The sequence below is a fragment of the Hyla sarda genome, chromosome 2 (assembly GCF_029499605.1).
Source record: "Hyla sarda isolate aHylSar1 chromosome 2, aHylSar1.hap1, whole genome shotgun sequence".
NCBI classification, from domain to species: domain Eukaryota; kingdom Metazoa; phylum Chordata; class Amphibia; order Anura; family Hylidae; genus Hyla; species Hyla sarda.
This window is the reverse complement of record NC_079190.1, coordinates 195,230,014-195,249,778: the sequence shown is the minus strand read 5'-3', so window position 1 is coordinate 195,249,778 and position 19,765 is coordinate 195,230,014. Positions and strand designations below refer to the sequence as shown.

The window sequence follows — 19,765 nt, the reverse complement described above, 5'->3', positions numbered from 1 at the left end:
CACACCAATAGAGCCTTTTTTAAGCATGCTGGAACGTCGCTTTGTACAAAGATGTGTGATTAAATATCCATGTTTTTTTCACCTTATATTGGAGTAGCATCTGTACCTTCATACTTGCTGATTCTGGGGCTTGGTCTGGTCCCGGGCCTGAGCACTCACCTGGATCTGGAATCCTTTCATGGTGCTTCTCCATCTTGAAATTTTTTTGTAGATGTTGTAGATGATATTCTTTGAGTCCCTTTGAGTGTTATGTCTCACTCCTGAGGCCAGTGACTGGATGAGCTGTAATGTGTCAAGCTGACCCTAGCACCTGGTCTGCTCTGAGCTTCACTTCTTGGTGCTGGGGTCAGGGTGACACACAACAGCTCTGGACAGCACTGTCGTGCCTCAGCCAGTGATTGACTGATTGGCAATGTGACATATTGACCACAGCACTAGAAAATGCAGAGACTGGAGGCTACGGGGAAGCAAGGAGGTAAGTAAATACTTTTTTTTATTGTATCAGACAGCCTTGGTGTATTTCTTATAAAAAAATAAAAAAAAACATTTTTGCTAGATAACCCTTTAAGACTCATTTTACACCATGTTCGAAGATTATGTATGCTGTATGTGTGGTGTCCCAGCACCAGTGGCTGTCCCGTGGTTTTGGACTGTCTCGGGCACCTGGCAGCACTAGGTGTTGGGGCCATTAGAGTCTTACTGTTCTATTAATTACGTGTATATTGTAATATAAGAATAATATATTTTTCCTAAATTAATTTTGTTATGGTTCCATGTATATATGTTTAATATGTAACTGTGCTTTTAAAATCTGAGCAGTGAACCACATGTGACCATGTGAGCCAATGAAATCCCATTGTGAGGTGAAGGGGAGGAGTTTGTTGAGTCTAGTGCTGGACATTGTTCAGTCTAATACCATCCAGGCTCCTGAGCATCAGATGTGCTGTGTGTGATGTATAACCTAAGCAGAGGCCTACTTCCACTTTAATCTTTCTACTGGTCATCCTACAAGGTTCACTCGCAGGAAGAATACAAGCCCCTGCAGAATAGTCTTTGGAAGGACCAGAATCTTAAGTTACAGTCTACAATTCCCTCTGGTGAAAAGCACCACAAGTCTCAGAAGGGCAACAAGGCTCGCAAGGGGTACGCATAGATGCCCTATTACACGATGGAGGCCAAAAGAGTGTCACTTTCACCTCCATTGAGGAAGATTCTGACTAGATTTCCTTTAATTCTCTAACCAAAATATAGCAGTCCTCTGTGCTATTCCATATAGAAGAATCAGTCAAATACGTATACTGTGAAGTATACATTGTACATGGGAATCAATGTATAATATATATAGGTATATGTCGGAGGAGTATGGCTAGTAGTCCCCGGATGTACTGTATACCTCTGCCAAAATATTGGAACAACATGGCATGTGCAGAAACCGGACAGCACTGCCACTTAGAGTCATAAGAAGATTTCATTATTTTATAATTCTGTCTTTGTGTGCACTGGTGTCTCCTCTGTAGATTTACTATTTCTGAGAATACATACTACATAGCACAGTGTCATAGCACAATTATTTGTAAAGCCAACAAAGAAACTTTCCCTTAGAGCGACGCCACACTTGTTACACTGCCCTAGTTTTCTTGGTAAATGTCATTATAAAAAAAATCAACTAGGCAGGTATGACGTACATTCATTGTATTCTACCTGATGTCTTCATGATCCATCTCAGCATGGATTTAAAGGATATTGCTTTTATGAACTTTATACCTTATATCAGATTTAGGCTTACACATCTTGAAAAGGAAAATTAAAAAATTAAAAAATTAAAAAACGCTATTCTGTAACTTTTGGGGGGGGGGGGGGGGTTTGATTCTACGCAGTGCGCTTTTCGGTAAAAATGACACCATATCTTTATTCTGTAGGTCCATACGGTTACAAAGATACTCAATTTATTTAGGTTCTATTTTATTTTTACTACAAAAATCTATTATAACTACATTCAACAAAATTTGTATGTTTAAAATTGTCATCTGCTGACCCCTATCACCTTTTTATTTTCCCGTATACAGGGATGTATGAGGGCTCATTTTCTGCTCCGTGATCTGAAGCTTTTTTTTGTACCATTTTTGTTTTGATGGGACTTTTTGATCACTTTAAAAAAAAATTTAGGGTATAAAAGTGATTTTTTTTACGTGTACCCCATTGACCGTGCTGTTTAATTAACCCCTTGCTGCAAAACGCCGGGTTTATATGGTTCTGCGGCACGGGAGGGTTATGAAGTGAGCTCAAGAGCTGAGCTCGCATCATACCTGCACGGTCCTGGCTGCTATCAGCAGCCAGGACTCGTGGCTAATGCCGGACATCGTCGTTTTGGCAGATGTCCGGCATTAACTCTTTAGACGTGGCATTCAAAATTGATTGCCGGGTCTAAAGTGAAAGTGAAAGCTTCCCGGGTGCTCAGTCGGGCTTATTGGGACCATCGCGGTAAAATTGCGATGTCCCGATCAGCTAGGAGGCAGCAGGAGGATGCCTTACCTTGCTTCTGTGCGTCCGATCGGCGATTGATTGCTCCAAGCCTGAAATCCAGGCTTGAGCAATCAACCGCTGATAACACTCATCAGTGCATTGCAATGCAAAGGCATTGTTCAGTGTATTGAATCAATTTACATGGGGGCTATAACATTGCAAAAAAAGAAGTGAAAAAAAAAGTTAATAAAGATGATTTAACCCCTTCACTAATAAAAGTTTGAATCAACCCTTTTCCCATAAAAAAAAATGTGTAAATAAAAATAAACATATGTGGTATCGCCGCATGCGTAAATGTTCGAACTATAAAAATATATTGTTAGTTAAATGGCACGGTCAATGGCGTACATGCAAAAAAAATTCCAAAGTCCCAAATAGCGTCTTTTTGGTCACTTTTTCTACCATAAAAAAATTAATAAAAAGCGATCAAAAAGTCCGATCAAAACTAAAATAATACCGATAAAAACTTCAGATCACGGCACAAAAAAATGAGCCCCCACACCACCCCGTACGTGGAAAAAAAAAGTTATAATGGTCAGAATAGGACAATTTTAAACGTATACATTTTCCTGCATGAAGTTATGATTTTTTTCAGAAGTAATACAAAATTAAACCTATGTAAGTAGGGTGTCATTTTAATTGTCTGGACTTACAGAATAAAGATAAGGTGTCATTTTTACCGAAAAATGTACTGTGTAGAAACGGAAGCCCCCAAAAGTTACAAAATTGTGTTTTTTCTTCCATTTTGTCGTACAATGATTTTTTTTTCCATTTCGCCATAGATTTTTGGGTAAAATGACTGATGTCATTACAACGTAGAATTGGTGGTGCAAAAAATAAGCCATCATATGGATTTTTAGGTGCAAAATTTAAAGGGTTATGATTTTAAAAATATAAGGAGGAAAAAACGAAAGTGCAAAAATGGAAAAACGCTGTGTCCTTAAGGCGTTAATATAATGTTTTTATAGTTCAGACATTTACGGACGCAGCGATACCACATATGTTTATTTTTGTTTACATATATTTTTATTTAAAATGGGGGTGATTCAAACTTGTATTACTAAAGGGGTTAAATCACATTTATTAACTTTTTTTTTTACACTTTTTTTTAGTTACCATAGGGTACTATTACATGCAATTCCTAGATTACATACACTGAACAATGCTATGCCATAGCATAGCATTGATCAGTGTTATATGTGCTTGATTGCTCCAGCCTGGATCTCAGGCTTGGAGCAATAGAGCAACGATCGGACGGCGGGAAGGAAGGTAAGTGCCCTCCCAATGTCCTCTCAGCTGTTTGGGGCACCTACACAGAGGAGTACTATCAGAAAGGAGAGAGCACAGAGGAGTTCTATCGGACAGTAGGGAGCACAGAGGAGTCCTATGTGACAGGAGAGAGCACAGAGGAGTCCTATCAGACTGGAGAGAGCACAGAAGAGTTCTATCAGACAGGAGTGAGCACAAAGGAGTACTATGAGACAGGAGAGAGCACATAGGAGTGCTATTAGACAGGAGAGAGCACAGAGGAGTACTTTCAGACAAGAGAGAGCACAGAGGAGTGCTAGCCCACCCTCACTTACTGGACTTTGTCCATGCCTGTGTTTCAGCTTAGACATAGCCATGATTTTATAAGTAATGATTTCTATAAAAAGGAAATAACATTTTCTTATGAAGTATAATAGAAAGGATAATGTTTTGCCAAGATGTACAACATATGAAAAGTTTTTGTATCTGACAGTGCCCATTTAAGGATCAGGCCAATTATATTTTTGCATTTTTGATTTCTTCCTCCTCGCCTTCTAAAAATCATAACTCTTTTATATTCCCATCCACAGACCCATATGAGGGCTGTGTTTTTTTTGTTGCACAACCAACTTTCCATTGTAATGACATCACTCGTTTTACCATGAAATGTATAGGGCAACAAAAATTTTTTTTATTTGTGTGGGGAAATTGAAAAGAAAAACGCAAATGTGCAAATTTTGGAAGGTTTTGTTTTCATGCTGTACACTTTACAATAAATATGACATGTTTCCTTTATTCTGTGGGTCAATACAATTAAAATGATACCCATGTTTACATACTTTTCTATTACTGTACTGCTTTAAAAAAAAAACGTAAACTTTTTTTTTTTTTACATAATTAGTATGTTTAAAATCACTCTATTTTGACCACCTATAACTTTTTCTTTTTTTAATATATGGGGCTGTATGAGGGCTCATTTTTTGCACCGTGATCTGTAGTTTTTATCAGTTCCACTTCATATGTAACTGTAGAATGTGATGTGACAAAAAAAAAATGTAATTTTAGACTTTTTTTTTTACATTTACACCGTTCATCGTACGGGATCTTTAACATTCTATTTTGATAGTTCAGACATTTATGCACACAGCGATGCCAAATATGTTTATTAATAATTATTTTTTTACGCTTTTTGGGGGAAATGGTTAATGAAAATTTTTATTGGGGAAGGGGCATTCCAATCACATTGCCGCAGATGCCGTGATGTGTATTGGTCACGGTATCTGAGGCGTAATGGCGGAAATAAGTGGTTATGTCTGCCATTAGCAGTGGGTCTCTGGTCGATCCTTGGTTCTGGCTGATAGCAGCCAGGAAATGCCATGCATTATGCGAGCAAGGCATCAAAACGTAAATGTACGTCCTGGTGCATTAAGTACCAAGACACCAGGACGTACATTTATGTCCTGTGTCGTTAAGGGGTTATAATGCAGCTATGTGGGCCAAAATTATGAGGTTCGAAAATAGCAATTTAAATTTTTCTAAAATATATCACATTTTTTGAAAGTAGCATAACCTGATGGAAACTATACAAACTGTGTATTTTTGTAATGATGCTGACCTACAGAATCAAAATAACATCTCAGTTTGACTGCACAATGAACAGCTTTGTTTTATTTCACAAATAATCTCATTTTGGTTTCAGGGCATATGTTATAAAAAAAAATAAAACATGTCCTTACAAAGTACAGTTGGTCCCACAAAAAACAAGCCCTCATATGGGTCTATAGATAAAAAACAAAAAAGAGAATAATTGCTTTTTAACCCCTTGCCGCAGAACATAGTATTTTTTAATGATGCTGACCCAAAGAATCAAAATTTGGTTTCAGGGCATATGCTATAAAAATTTAAAAATGTCTTTACAAAGTACAGTTGGTCCTGCAAGAAAAACAAGCCCTCATATGGGTCTGTAGATGAAAAAATTAGAGAATAATGGCTATTTAACCCCTTGACGCAGAACGCAGTCTTTAAACGAGCCGTGACTAATGCCAAACATTGCTGATAATTTTTTAGTCTTATATATTTTTTAACATTAACGCCATAAGTTAAAAAAAATTGTGTATTTTTGGTTGCTTCATATACCAGAAAAAAAAATAAAAAGCGATCAAAAAGTCCCATCAAAACAAAAATAATATAACTAAAAACGAAAGACAATGGTGATAGGGTGGGAGGCAGTTTACATCCAAACAGCAGCTCTAGGAGGCTATTCTGACATCTAGCAAACAAATTCAAGCAGAAACTGTCCAAAAACTCACAAGTTCAATGGATACAAGACATATGAAGCTGCTATCAAATAAGGGGTCCTATGGTAAAATGTAACGTGACCTGATAAAATGTTTAATCCCTTAAGGACGCAGCTCATTTTCACCTTAAGGACAGAGCCATTTTTTGCAATTCTGACCACTGTCACTTTATGCATTAATAACTCTAATATGCTTTTACCGATTATTCTGATTCTGAGATTGTTTTTCCGTGATGTATTCTACTTTAACATAGCGGTACATTTTTGTCGTTACTTGCATCCTTTCTTGGTGAAAAATCACAACATTTCATGAAAATTTAGAAAATTTATCATTTTAAAAACTTTGAAACTCTCTGCTTGTAAGGAAAATTGATATTCCAAATACATTTTATATTGATTCACAAATACAATATGTCTACTTTATGTTGGCATCATAAAATTTACCTATTTTTACTTTTTGAAGACATTAGAGGGCTTCAAAGTAGAGCAGCAATTTTCAAAATTTTCATGAACATTTCAAAATCTGAAGGGACAGATGTTACAGAACTACAACTTCCTGCATGGTAGGGCAGTCTAGGCATGCTGAGAGTTGTAGTTTTGCAACATCTGCAGGGCTACCGTTTGGGCACCACTGTATAGTGGTCTCCAAACTGTGACCCTTCAGATGCTGCAAAACTACAACTCCCAGCATGCCCAGACAGCCTTTGGCTGTCTGGGCATGCTGGGAGTTGCAGTTCGGCAACCACTAGAAGGCAGCAGTAAAGATCGCTTTACTGCCACCTTCCCTGATGCTCCGCGCCGTCGCCTCCCTACCTGCTGCGCCGCTGATCTCCGCTGATGCCACCGATGATCAGCGGTCCCCACTGCATGAAAGTCCCCAGGTACCGGCCTCCATCTTCTCCCCCCGTTCTGCCCGAGATCCAGGGGTGGGCAGAGCGGGGGGTGGGGGGTTTCCGTGGTAACCCCTCGTCTTCAACTGCCATTGGTCAGTAGTCATTGCTGACTAATGGCAGGGGATAGGAGGAGGTGGCACCACTGCAACCTCGCTCCTATCCCTTAGGATGATCGGGGCTGTCACTGACAGCTCCGATCATCCCTATTTTCCGGGCGATCGAGTCACCAGAGACCCAATCAGCCCAGAATAGCGACAAATCGCAGATCTGAATTGATCTGCGATTTGCCACGATTGCCGACATAAGGGGGGTCTCAGGACCCCCTGGACGATATGCCGGGATGCCTGCTGAACGATATCAGCAGGCATCCCGGTCCGGTCCCTGCCCGGCGAGTGGCGGGGACCGGAATTCCCACGGGTGTATCCATACGCCCTACGTCCTTAAAGGGGTACTCCGCCCCTAGACATCTTATCCCCTATCCAAAGGATAGGGGATAAGATGTCAGATCACCGCGGTCCCGCTGCTGGGGACCCCCGGGATTGCCGCTGCGGCACCCCGCTGTCCTTACTGCACAGAGCGAGTTCGCTCTGTGCGTAATGACGGGCGATACAGGGTACGGAGCAGCGTGATGTCATGGCTCCGCCCCTTGTGACATCAGGGCCCGTCCCCTTAATACAAGTCTATGGCAGGGGCGTGATGACCGCCACGCCCCCTCCCATAGACTCGTATTGAGGGGGCGGGCCGTGACATCACGAGGGGCCGAGCCGTGACGTAACGATGCTCTGGCCCCTGTATTGCCCATCATTACGTGCAGAGCGAACTCACTCTATGCAGTAATGACAGCGGGGTACCGCAGCAGCAATCCCGGGGGTCCCCAGCAGCGGGACCCCGGCGATCTGACATCTTATCCCCTATCCTTTGGATAGGGGATAAGATGTCTAGGGGCGGAGTACCCCTTTAAGGACTCAGGATGCAGGGCGTATGCATACGGCCTGCATCCTGAAGAGGTTAAAATGTTGTTAAAGGTTTGATTGAAATAACTTTTGATTTAATTAAGCATGCTGCAAACACAACAAATGACAATTTTCTGTTCTTTACAACCTATAAAGTGTTTTGAAACTTACTGTGCGTAATAATTTGGAACAGTGCAGTGTAAGTTTTTTATGTTTAAAAAATACTGTTATCATTAGAAGGTTTGTTCAATAAAATTGATAACATGAGAATTATGCTGACTGTTATTTACATAAATTATTTATGTAAATTAGAAAAATGTCATTTGCATAATAATTTGGAACAGGGTGTATTTCTTCACACTCCCTCTCAACCACTTCATAAAGGGCTCATGCATAATAATTGGCAGCCCAAGATGAAGCCTTCAGAGGTGAAATGTTGGGTCAGTGGGGGTGACTATCCTTGCCACTGGGTAGGATATGTCATGTTATTTTAACTGTGCATAAATGTTAATAGGACTTGGAGTATGCTCTGTTTTCTGCAATTAAAGGGGTTTTCCACCATAAAGTGATTTTAGTACGTACCTGGCAGACAGTAATGGATATGCTTAAGAAGGATCTGCGCTTGTCTTGGGGCTAAATGGCTATGTTGTGAGATTACCATAACACTGTGACTGGCTTTTTGTGAGCTGGTATTTCCTGTTTGACTTTTCTGTTTTTTTAACTACAAATCACACAATTCCATTTTCCTCCCTCCCACACATCAGCCACCCCACCCATTGAAACATAAATAAGCTGCATCCATTCAAAAGGCCTGTGGTTTTCAATCAGGGTGCCTACAGCTGTTGCATTAGTTGCAGATTGATCTCTCTCCCACAAAGCGATCGCTCCACCCATTGAAGCAGACAGGCTCCCTGTCATCAGCTGACTAGTGAGTCAGGTCCCGGCCGCTATATTATGAACTACACTAACTTTACAGCCCCTGTAGCATAGTCAAATAAAAAAAAAATCCTGGAATACCCCTTTAAGCCTACTCTCTTTTTTCAGGTCATACTTACATAGTACTTTTCTACCTTGTATGCACCATTACCTTCTAGTACTGGGACTGTGATCACCTTATTTTTAAATTGATCTCTTAGGTAGTCCAGCATATATCCATTTTCATATTTTTTAATGCAATGTAATGCAATTGTTCTGTGCAATACCACCAGAAAACTCCCGTTTTGGGTTCTGCTACCTAGCAGGGCGTATATTCTATATTACATACTATATAATTCTCTTTTTTGTATTTAATATGCTTTTAAATGTATTGTACTTTGCATTTATGTAAATAAATGTGGATATACATTTTTGATCTTCAAATGCACGGCTCTCTTTTTGGTGATACAAATCATTATGTATAATAACCCAAATAGTGTCATGTGACTCAGTTGCTGATTTTAAGTACTTTGTATACTGAAATTAATACTATTATTCTTAATCTAACAAACAGAAACTTGAGTTAGGAAAATAATACTTGCTCATACATGCAGATAACAAGTTCACTTTACTGACTGCAAAATAAATAGTTTTGCAACCCTAGTTTAATTTGAGTCATTTACCTCATGTGCCCTGAAGAAATATGCTTGCTAAGAAAACAAGAGCTGTGGCAAAGTGTGCCAAATTTTAAATTATAACACACTGGCTTACATTATTGAGTTCTATTTGCAAAAACACAAGAAAGAAAATTGAGCCATAACAAAAGAACACATTTGGTTTAGTAGTTTTGGAATTGGTTTTACATTATTTGCGATGACTTTGAAATTAATAGATGTCTGTAGTATAATGCACATATGCATATCTCCCATCTTTGAGAAAAGGGTAAGAAGAACATCCCCTTCGGATCGGGGATACGTTTTCTTACATGATACTTCTCCTTTAAGGAAGAAGCCAATCATAGGGGAAAACAGTGGTAGTAGGGTTATTGCAAGTTGTAGGTTGTTCTGAAAAGATTGGTTTTTAGGTTGCTTTTGAATATCTTGATAGTGGGTGAAAGCTTGATATGTTGGTATAGTAAGTCCTAGTGTATAGAAGAAGCACAATAAAAATCTTGGAGACCGTTGTGTGACATGTGAATGAGGTAGGAGTACAAGCGGAGGTATTGAGAAGATCAGAGATTACATTAGGGACATGAGGTCGGAAGATGAGGTCAGAAATGTATGGAAGGAACAGTTTGAGGACAGCCTTGTATGTTATGGTACAGTTTGAACTGAATCTGTTGGAAAATGGGTAGCCAGTAAAATCATTGGTAGAGGGGAAGTGGCAAAGGAGGAGTAAGGGGAAAAGTGGATTATTCAAGCAGCAGAGTTGAGGATGGATTGGAGGGGAGCAAGAGTGTTTGATGGAAGGCCAAAGAGGAGGATGTTGCAGGAGTCCATGTGGGAGTTTTGTTTTCTCTTTGTTGAGTTTTAGAAAGCGAGAGGAAGAAGAAGAAAGAAGAAAGTTGTAGTGGGGATGACCAATGAGAGGAACTGTAGGAGCCAGGTAGTGAAGTGGTCAATAATAAAAGCGCACAGGGCCTGGTAGTCGTGGTAGTCGGTAAATGATGCCACTTGGATGTTGGAGAGGAAGTAGAAGCAGCAGAATGTAATTCAAAACAACGGAGGGTAAGGGAAAGAAGAAATGGAGTTAGGGTGAAGGAATAGTTCTCCAATAACAACAGGCTAATGTCCCTGCCATGTGTGTTACCAGGGCAGAGAGTGCGGGAAACCTGAAGGCTACCTTAGGAGAATGCAGCAGGGGAAGGAAGTGTCTGAGGGCATCCACCATGTTTCCGTTATACTAAAGAAAGATAGGTTGCGGTCAATAAAGAGTTGTGAATGTACCATTGCATGCCTATACTGCTAAAATTCTATTAAAGTGTGTGGTTTTAGGTAACTTTTTAGGATAGGCTGCCGTGTGTGTGTGTGTGTGTGTGTGTGTATGTGTGTGTGTGTGTGTGTGTGTGTGTGTGTGTGTGTGTATGAAAAGCAACTCTATTTCCGGCCTATATATAGCTTCTATATGGTGGGTGGAGCCTAACTTCTATGGTGTCTTTCATACACTGCACACACAGAGGAGGATCCTGCACTTTTATGTCTCTGTCACAGCCTAAATAGCAGCAGCATGATCAGTCTTAACTGTGTTTAAAGCCGTGAGCTGATATATATTAATTACAAAGTTGACTGTTATAAACCACATTATATACAATGCATATGAGGGTGAAGTGTTTTAACCCCTTAAGAACCAAGCCCATTTTCAACTATGTGGGCGTTAAGTGCACTGCGGGCGAACCACAATGCTCAGAAGACAAGGAGCCACATTTGGCTTTTGGAAAGCACATTTTGCTGAAATGGTTTTTGGGGGGCATGTCACATTTAGGAAGCCCCTATGGTGCCAGAACAGCAAAAAAAAAAACACAAGAGATAGCCTGATGAAGAGGGGGTCCCTGCCCCTCGAAACGCGTTGCTGTATTGCATGCTGAAGGAATAAACCTTCTTTTTATTTTCCAAAATACATCCGTGTCCAAGCGGTTTTATTTTACCAAGTTCTCGGAAACTTCCACAAACCTGTGACGGACTACATCTGTGACGGAGGTGAGCGCCCACAGAAGCACTTCTCTTTTTTCTCGGGACCACGGGACCGATATTCTTCCACAAAAAAACACATGGCACACTATTTTGGAAACTACACCCTTCAAGGTACGTAACAAGGGGTACAGTGAGACTTAACACCCCACAGGTGTTTGATGACTTTTCGTTAAAGTCGGATGTGTAAATGACATTTATTTTTTCAATAAAATGCATTTTTCCCCCCAAATTTTTCATTTTTACAAGGGGTAATAGAAGAAAATGACCCCCAAAATTTGTAAACCCCATCTCTTCTGAGTATGGAAATACCCCATATGTGGGCGTTAAGTGCTCTGCTGGTGCAGTGCTCAGAAGACAAGGAGCCACATTTGGCTTTTGGAAAGCAAATTTTGCTTAAATGGATTTTGGGGGTCATGTCACATTTAGGAAGCCCCTATGGTTCCAGAACAGCAAAAAAAGCCCCACATACCACACTATTTGGGAAACAACACCCCTCAAGAAATGTAACAAGGAGTACAGTGAGCCTGAACACCCCACAGGTGTTTGGCAAATTTCCAGTAAAGTTGGACTAAAATGCTGGTGTTACCACAAATTTTTCATTTTCACAAGGGCTAATAGGAGGAAATGCCCGCCAAAATGTTTAACCCCATTTCTTCGGAGTATGGAAATACCCCATATGTGGATATAAAGTGCTCTGCAGGCGAACTACAATGCTCAGAAGAGAAGGAGTGCCATTGGGCTTTTGGAGAGAGAATTTGTTTGGAGGCCATGTGCATTTTCAAAGCCCCCTCTGGTGCCAGAACAGTGGACCCCCCACATGTGACCCCATTTTGGAAACTACACCCCTCACAGAATTTAATAAGGGGTGCAGTGAGCAATTACACCCCACTGGCGTTTGACAGATCTTTGGAACAGTGGGCTGTGCAAATGAAAAAGGTAATATTTCATTTTTACGGACCACTGTTTCAAAAATCTGTCCAACACCTGTGGGGAGTAAAGGCTCACTGCATCCCTTATTACATTCTGTGAGGGGTGTAGTTTCCAAAATGGGGTTCACATGTGGTGGGTGTTCACTGTTCAGGCACCATGGGGATTTGTAAACACACATGGCCTTCAATTCCAGACACATTCTCTCTCCAAAAGCCCAATGGCACTCATTTTCTTCTGAGCATTGTAGTGAGCCCACAGAGCACATTATATCCACATATGGGGTATTTCCATACTCAGAAGAAATGGGGTTACAAATTGTGGGGGGCTTTTTTCCTATTACCTCTTGTGAAAATGAAAAATTTGGGATAACACCGGCATTTTAGTGAAAAAATAATTATTTTCACGTCCAACTTTAACGAAAATTCTTCAAACACCAATGGGGTGTTCAGGTTCACTATACCCCTTATTATGTTCCATGAGGGGTGTAGTTTCCAAAATGTGGTCACATGAGGGTGTTTTTGTTTGCATTTATGTCAGAACTGCTGTAACTATCAACCATCCCTGTGCAAATCACCTCAAATGTACATGTTGCTCTAACTCCTGACCCTTGTTGTGCATCCACAGAGCATTTTACATCCACATATGGGGTATTTCTGTACTCAGGAGAAATTGTGTTACAAGTTTTGGGGGTCTTTTTTTTCCTTTTACTTCTTGTGAAAATGAAAAGTATGGGGCAACACCAGCATGTTAGTGTAAAAAATTAAATTTATTTACAATAAAATGCTGGAGTAGACCCCAACTTTACCTTTTCATAAGGGGTAAAAGGAGAAAAAGCCCCCAAAATTTGTTAGGCAATATCTCCTGAGTACGGAAATATCCCATATGTGGCCCTAAACTGTTGCCTTGAAATACGACAGGGCTCTGAATTGAGAGAGCGCCATGCACATTTGAAGCCTAAATTAGGGATTTTCATAGGGACAGACCTGGATGCCAGAATTAGACTTGCCTCTGCAGTGTTTCCCAAACAGGGTGCCTCCAGCTGTTGCAAAACTCCCAGCATGCCTGGACAGTCAATGGCTGTCTGGCAACACTGGGAGTTGTTGTTTTGCAACAGCTGGAGGCTCCGTTTTAGAAACCTTGCCGTACCAGATGTTTCTCATTTTTATTGGGGAGGGAGGGGGTGTAAATTTGTAGGGGAGTGTGTATATGTAGTGTTTTACCCTTTATTTTGTGTAGGTGTAGGGTAGTGTAATGTTTTTAGGGTACATTCACATGGGCAGAGGTTTAAAGCAAGTTTCCTGCTGGAAGTTTGAGCTGCAGCGGAAAATTTGCTGCACCTCAAACTTGCAGCGAGAAACTCACTGTGAACCCTCACACGGGGGTGGGCAAACCTTCAGCTGTTGCAAAACTACAACTCCCAGAATGCCTTTTGGCTGTCCGTGCATGCTGGGGGTTGAAGTTATGCAACAGCTGGAGGCACACTGGTAGCAAAACACTGAGAGTTTGTTACTTAACTCAAAGTTTTTCAACATGTTTGCCTCCAGCTGCTGCAAAAGTACAACTCCCAGCATGTACGGGCAGCCAAAAGGCATGCTGGGACTTGTAGTTATGCAACAGCTGGAGGCATACTACTACAACTTCCAGCATGCCCTCTGGCTGTCCGTGCATGCTGGGGGTTGTAGTTATGCAACTGCTGGAGGCACACTGGTTGCACAACATTGAGAGTTTGTTACTTAACTCAGTGATTCTTAACCTGTGTGCCTCCAGCTATTGCAAAACTACAACTCCCAGGATGCATGGCAGGGCTAACTGGCACTCTGACGTCAGTGGCGCTGGCCGCAGCGCCGCCCAGCTCATCAATATTCCTCCCCTCCCTCCGCCTCTCCCTTTTCTCCCTGCTCTGTAATGAAGAGAGAGGAGAGGAATATTGATGAACTGTCCGGCGCTGCGGCCAGCGGCACTGACGTCAGAATGCCAGTTAACCTGGCCAGTGTCAGTTAGCACCTCATTAGCATATCCCGAAAATAGAAGATTATGGCCGAACGGCGCGGCGGATCTGAGCACGGTAAGCATCAAACTGATCAGCGTCCCCCGCTGGTTAGTGCGGGGGAGAAAGCTGACAGTTTTCCTTTAAGCACTCGGAAACGGGAGTGTATGGGTACGCCCTCCGTCCTTAAGGGGTTAAGCCATCCATGAGTGTTTTGTTTATATACAGGTAATGTCAACATAATGGTAAAAATAATCATTACACTCAGAGTAAAATAAGCATGCTTAGTAAAACAATACAACATTTTATGGAGAACTTAAACAAAGGAAGCATTATATAAATAGGAAAATGCTACAGTAATGTGTAGCTTATTAACACGGAAATGCATAAACACAGAACCTACTAAATGGCTTGATGACAGCATGTTTCAATAAAATAGATGTTACTATGGTGACCAGCATCCCTGCACACACTAATGATGTTGCTACTTTTATACAAGCTAAACGTTAAAAATAAAATACAGCCAGACCTTGAAAACAAGTTGCTTCACTCATAGTATAACCATTACTGGACCATATTTTAATAACAACAATTTTCATGCAGCATTCACTGCTAAAATCTGGAATTGGAAAAAAGTTCTTATCCAAAATAACCTCACAAGAAAAGGACATTTTGGCCCTCTGTGATGTACAGAATAATCCTAACATTCTTATTAAAGAAGCTGGCAAGGGGGGAGGTTGTCATAATGGACAAGGGTCTATGTGAAAAATCAATTATGAACTATCTGAATGACACTACAGCATATAAGAAGATCTCCGGAGATCCTAACAGAATTGGTGTGAATAATAGATTGGAAAAAGGATTGTTTTTTGGTGTCATTACTGACAAATAAATGATCTACTCTATTGTCTGAGTACCCTTTAGTGCCCCATGTTCCATGCATTCCCTAAAGCCCACAAAGACACATTTCCTCCTTCACTCTACCCTATAGTTGTGGGAATTAAAAAGATTGAAAGATTGGCTGGACAGAATGCTCCAACCCCTAGTACTAAGGACAACAGTGGCTACAATTAGGACACTAAAGTGATCTTGAGTGCAATGAGACATATTGTCTGGGACTCATCGGCACGTGGCTTGCATGTGACATTGTTTAATTGTATAGATGCATTCCGCATGATAAAGCTGTACAGTCTGGGCTCATCATCTCAACAAGTATAGCAACTATTATTGGCCCTTAAAATAATATATACTATATACTATAGATGTGCTTGTTTTTTTGTTAAAGAAAATCATTTGAGGGGACTAATACTTCCTCTTACGCCGATGGGTGGGCCACTTCATCCGAAGCGGGCATCATTCCTCATTGCAAATTAGGTATATAAGCATGTTTTTTTTGCCATGGGTAAGAGCTTGAAAAGCTTGAAATACATTGGCTTTTCTCTTCATTAATAGTGATGCATCATATTTTTGTATTACACGTTTTAGGATGATCTTATTAATGTTTGATAAAGCTGTACAGTCAATAGCTTATCATCTCAGCAACTAAAGCAACTGTTTTTTGCCACTTAGCGGAATATATACTTGATGTGTTTGTTTTTTGTTAAAAAAAATCAGCTTTACTGATTTTTTTTTTCATTCAGATTGTAGGTTGTCCTTGTGCCAAGTTATCACCCTCTTTGGCTAACTTGTACATGTAACACTGGGAGGAAACTGGTCTATATCCGACCTTTAACCCCTTTTACCATTGTGTGAGGCTGGACTGTCATTATATAGACCATCTCCTTCTGGTGTGGCAGGTGTCCTAAATATCTATTTCACCTTACATTAACTCACTGCATGTCACTATTATGGGCAACTCATTAGCCCATAGCAGTCACCCTGCAGATATTCTTAGGAATCTGCAGGTTCCGGCAAATTTGTGAGAGCAGAGAAAAGAGAGCAAGCCACTTTACCTGGAGCCGGCTTTATTCCTCGTTGTGCCTTCAGCTATTTTGACAACAACCAGTTTTTCTTTAGCCAACTAGGACTAAGTGCATCTTTCCCTAGCAAAATCCAGTGTTTGATTATAGTAATACCTGACCAACCTTTTATCTTGATGGGACTGTCAGGCAGTAGAATGCTTCGGTGCACATAGGGTTAATAGTACTAAACCTTTTATTCTATGACATTTTATGGTAGTAATAAATAAATAAGCAGCTGCAATAGCAACCAATCCTAATACTTTCCCTAATATCTAAGCATGAGTCCCACTTCTTGCTTTGGCAAACTGTATTGCCAGAAAAATGACTAGTTGCCAATTGATTATCTTACTGAGGTAAATTGCAATATACCGTGGGTTTTTATACCTATTTTTCTGTCATTTTTTTTATTTCCTCTTACTGTGTAAGCATGGCCTCAACCTGATAAGTAAACTCATGCAAAGATAAAAATAAAGTGGCAGCATTGCTCCAGAGATATCAATTGGTTCTAAGAGCTACAGTATAATTAAGTGGAAATGCGACTAAATTGTCCTTTTTACAGCAGAATTGTACATAATGGCGGATTACGGAAAAAAAACTGTAATTAGCTGCCTTGCCTGCACGTATGCCACCCTTGTCATTCTGTACCCAGATGAAAAGTTAACTTAATCATATTGTTTAGATTTAATGCCCTAGTGCTGGTGCTGTGATCTAAGCTGAGGTGCCAATACTGCCGCTAAAAACGTAATATGGGCCCCTGTATACCATATAACATAAACCAATCAAATTACTATAAAAGTCAGCGCTGTATTGGACTTAAAGGAATAATGTAGATAAGTTATAAAAGTTGGGATAATCTAAAAAGATTAGTATATACCTGATAACAAAATGTATCTTATGAAGCTGAAAGTGCTGGAGTGTCCTTATTTTAATATAGTGTAATATCAATCCTTTGTAATAGCAGCTTCTGGAAAATCAGTCTTTTAATTATGAAGTTTTGCTCCTAGAGTTCAAACGATGTCCATTTGGGGGATAGCAGGAGTCAGCCCCGGCCGGTGGGGTCTCTACTGCGGTGCACCCCGCTGCAAGTTTAGCTATATGGAATTAGGGTGGGTAGGGACGACCCTACGGGTCGTATATGCAGTACAAAGATCCTGTCACTACGAGTCGTATATGCAGTCCAAAAATCCTGTATGGATTTTTGGACTGCATATACGACCCGTACGGATGTCACTACCCACGCTAATTCCATCTGGCCAACCTTGCAGCGGGGTCCACAGCAGTAGAGACGCCAGAAGTCAGGGTTTACTCCTGCTATCCCCCAAACAGACATAGTTTGAACTATAGGGACAAAACTTCAGGATTAAAACACTGATTTTCCAGGAGTCGCTACTACAAAGGATAGATATTGCACTAGATTAAACTAAAGACACTCCAGCACTTCCAGCTTCATAAGATACATCTTGTTATCAGGTATATACTAATCTTTTTAGATTATGCCAGTTTTTATAATTTATCTACATTATAATTTTAAGTCCAATACAGCGCTGACTTTTATTGTAATTTTAATCCTATTGTTACAGAACTGATAAACAAAACTGTAAATTACTGAAATACAGTAATCCATGACAAGCTCATGATTACGAGACTATTCTTGTGAACAAGTCTTACAATAATGTTACAAGAAAGTAGAAAATAAATTTAAAAATAATACTCTGTTATTCTTTGACAAATACAGTGATAATAACAGATAAACAATAAAATATTGAAATACCTTAAAACACAATTTGGACCCATTTTGTTATTGTCAAAAATGTTAATTGAAGCCTGGAATAAATGAGTATTCTCTGAAAAGCAGTCTACTCTACACTCTACTCCACTGCACTACTCTCCATTGTTTTTGGCAATGAGGAGGAAGTAAGCACTCACACTCCTTGTCATGGTCTTAGATCAACAAGAATAAATAAACCCACCATTAAATATTTAAAAATACAGTCTTCAGCCTGACAGTTTTCACTTTTGGGAACCAGAAAAAATGTGTCATAGAGAATTACCTATTGTATAATTCTTTAAAAGTTTATAAATAAAAGTTTTAAAGGGGTATTCCAGGATCTTTTTATATTTTACTATGCTACAGAGGCTGTAAAGTTAGTGTAGTTTATAATATAGCGTCTGTACCTGTGTATGATGTTTTCTACAATTCTTCTGTGATTTTCACCCCAATATTTATTTTTAGCATACAAAATTACTCAGGTCTCGGGATTTCCCAGGTTGCAGTGTGTAGAGACCTGACATCACTAGTCAGGTGATAAGAGGGAGTCTGTCTGCTTCAATGGGTGAAGTGACCTCTGGGTGGGAGAGAGTTGATTTTGCAACAGCTGTAGGCACTTTGATTAGGAAAGACTGATGTATTACATTAAAGGGATCATAGGTATGTTTTAATGGGGGGGTGGCTGATGTGTGGGAGGGAGGAAAGTGACATCATACTTACAAACTATGGAACTATGGGATGTGAAGTTTAGAGAACAAAATCCAACAGGGAATTCCCAGTTCTGGCAGGTACGTACTACTAAAATCACCTAATGGTGGATAACCCTTTTAATGTTCAACATATTTTTGGTGATGCTTTATTTTCTAATTTCCCATTTTCCTATCAATATTTTTAAATAATCTTGAAATCTTGCCATTTTCATTCTGGCTACTAGGCCTAAGACAAAGCTGAGACTTCCTGTTCTGTCTGTGATGATAAAGAGAAGAATGCTGGCAGGGGTGGCATTACATGTTTTAAACAGCAGGTCCCCTACTTCTCAAAAAATTATTTCAGGTATAATAATCAAATATACTAATTGTCAATTAAGGGAAAGCGCTTAAAAAGTTTTTATCATGTGAAACTACAGTTTTCAGTATGATCTAAGAGGTGGTTGTTAGACTCACCGCAGTCGACTGGAACTCGGGAGGAAGTAAATCCGCTGGACCACAGTAGTCTGGAACAGGAGAGGTAGTAGATCCGCTGGACCTGTGTGGCGCACGACACAGGCCGTGCCAGAGAGCGGAGTCTAAGGTGCCTCTGGTTTTCACCAGAGCCCACCACAAAGCGGGATGGTCTTGCTGCAGCAGGCGGCACCCAGGTTGCTACCCCTGGCACGATTCGACCACACAGGTGGCTGAGGTGATGCGAGGTACAGAAGGGATGAGAAAGAACGTAGTCTGGATAGCAGGAGGTCAGGGCAGGCGGCACAGGAGTGTAAACAGGCATGTAGCAGAAGGTCAGTAGGCAGGCGGCAAGGTACACGGTCAGGTCACGGAATGCAAGGTCTGGTACACGGCAAAGAAACACAGTATTACGTTTTCACTAAGGCACTGGGGCAAATA

General features: G+C 40.5%; 1 protein-coding gene across 3 annotated transcripts in view; it reads right to left on the bottom strand.

The window, feature by feature from the left end:
* Window positions 1–19,765, bottom strand: part of NPAS2 (neuronal PAS domain protein 2) — a 139,125-nt gene that overhangs the window by 101,464 nt on the left and 17,896 nt on the right. The gene's annotated exons all lie outside the window — the stretch shown is intronic.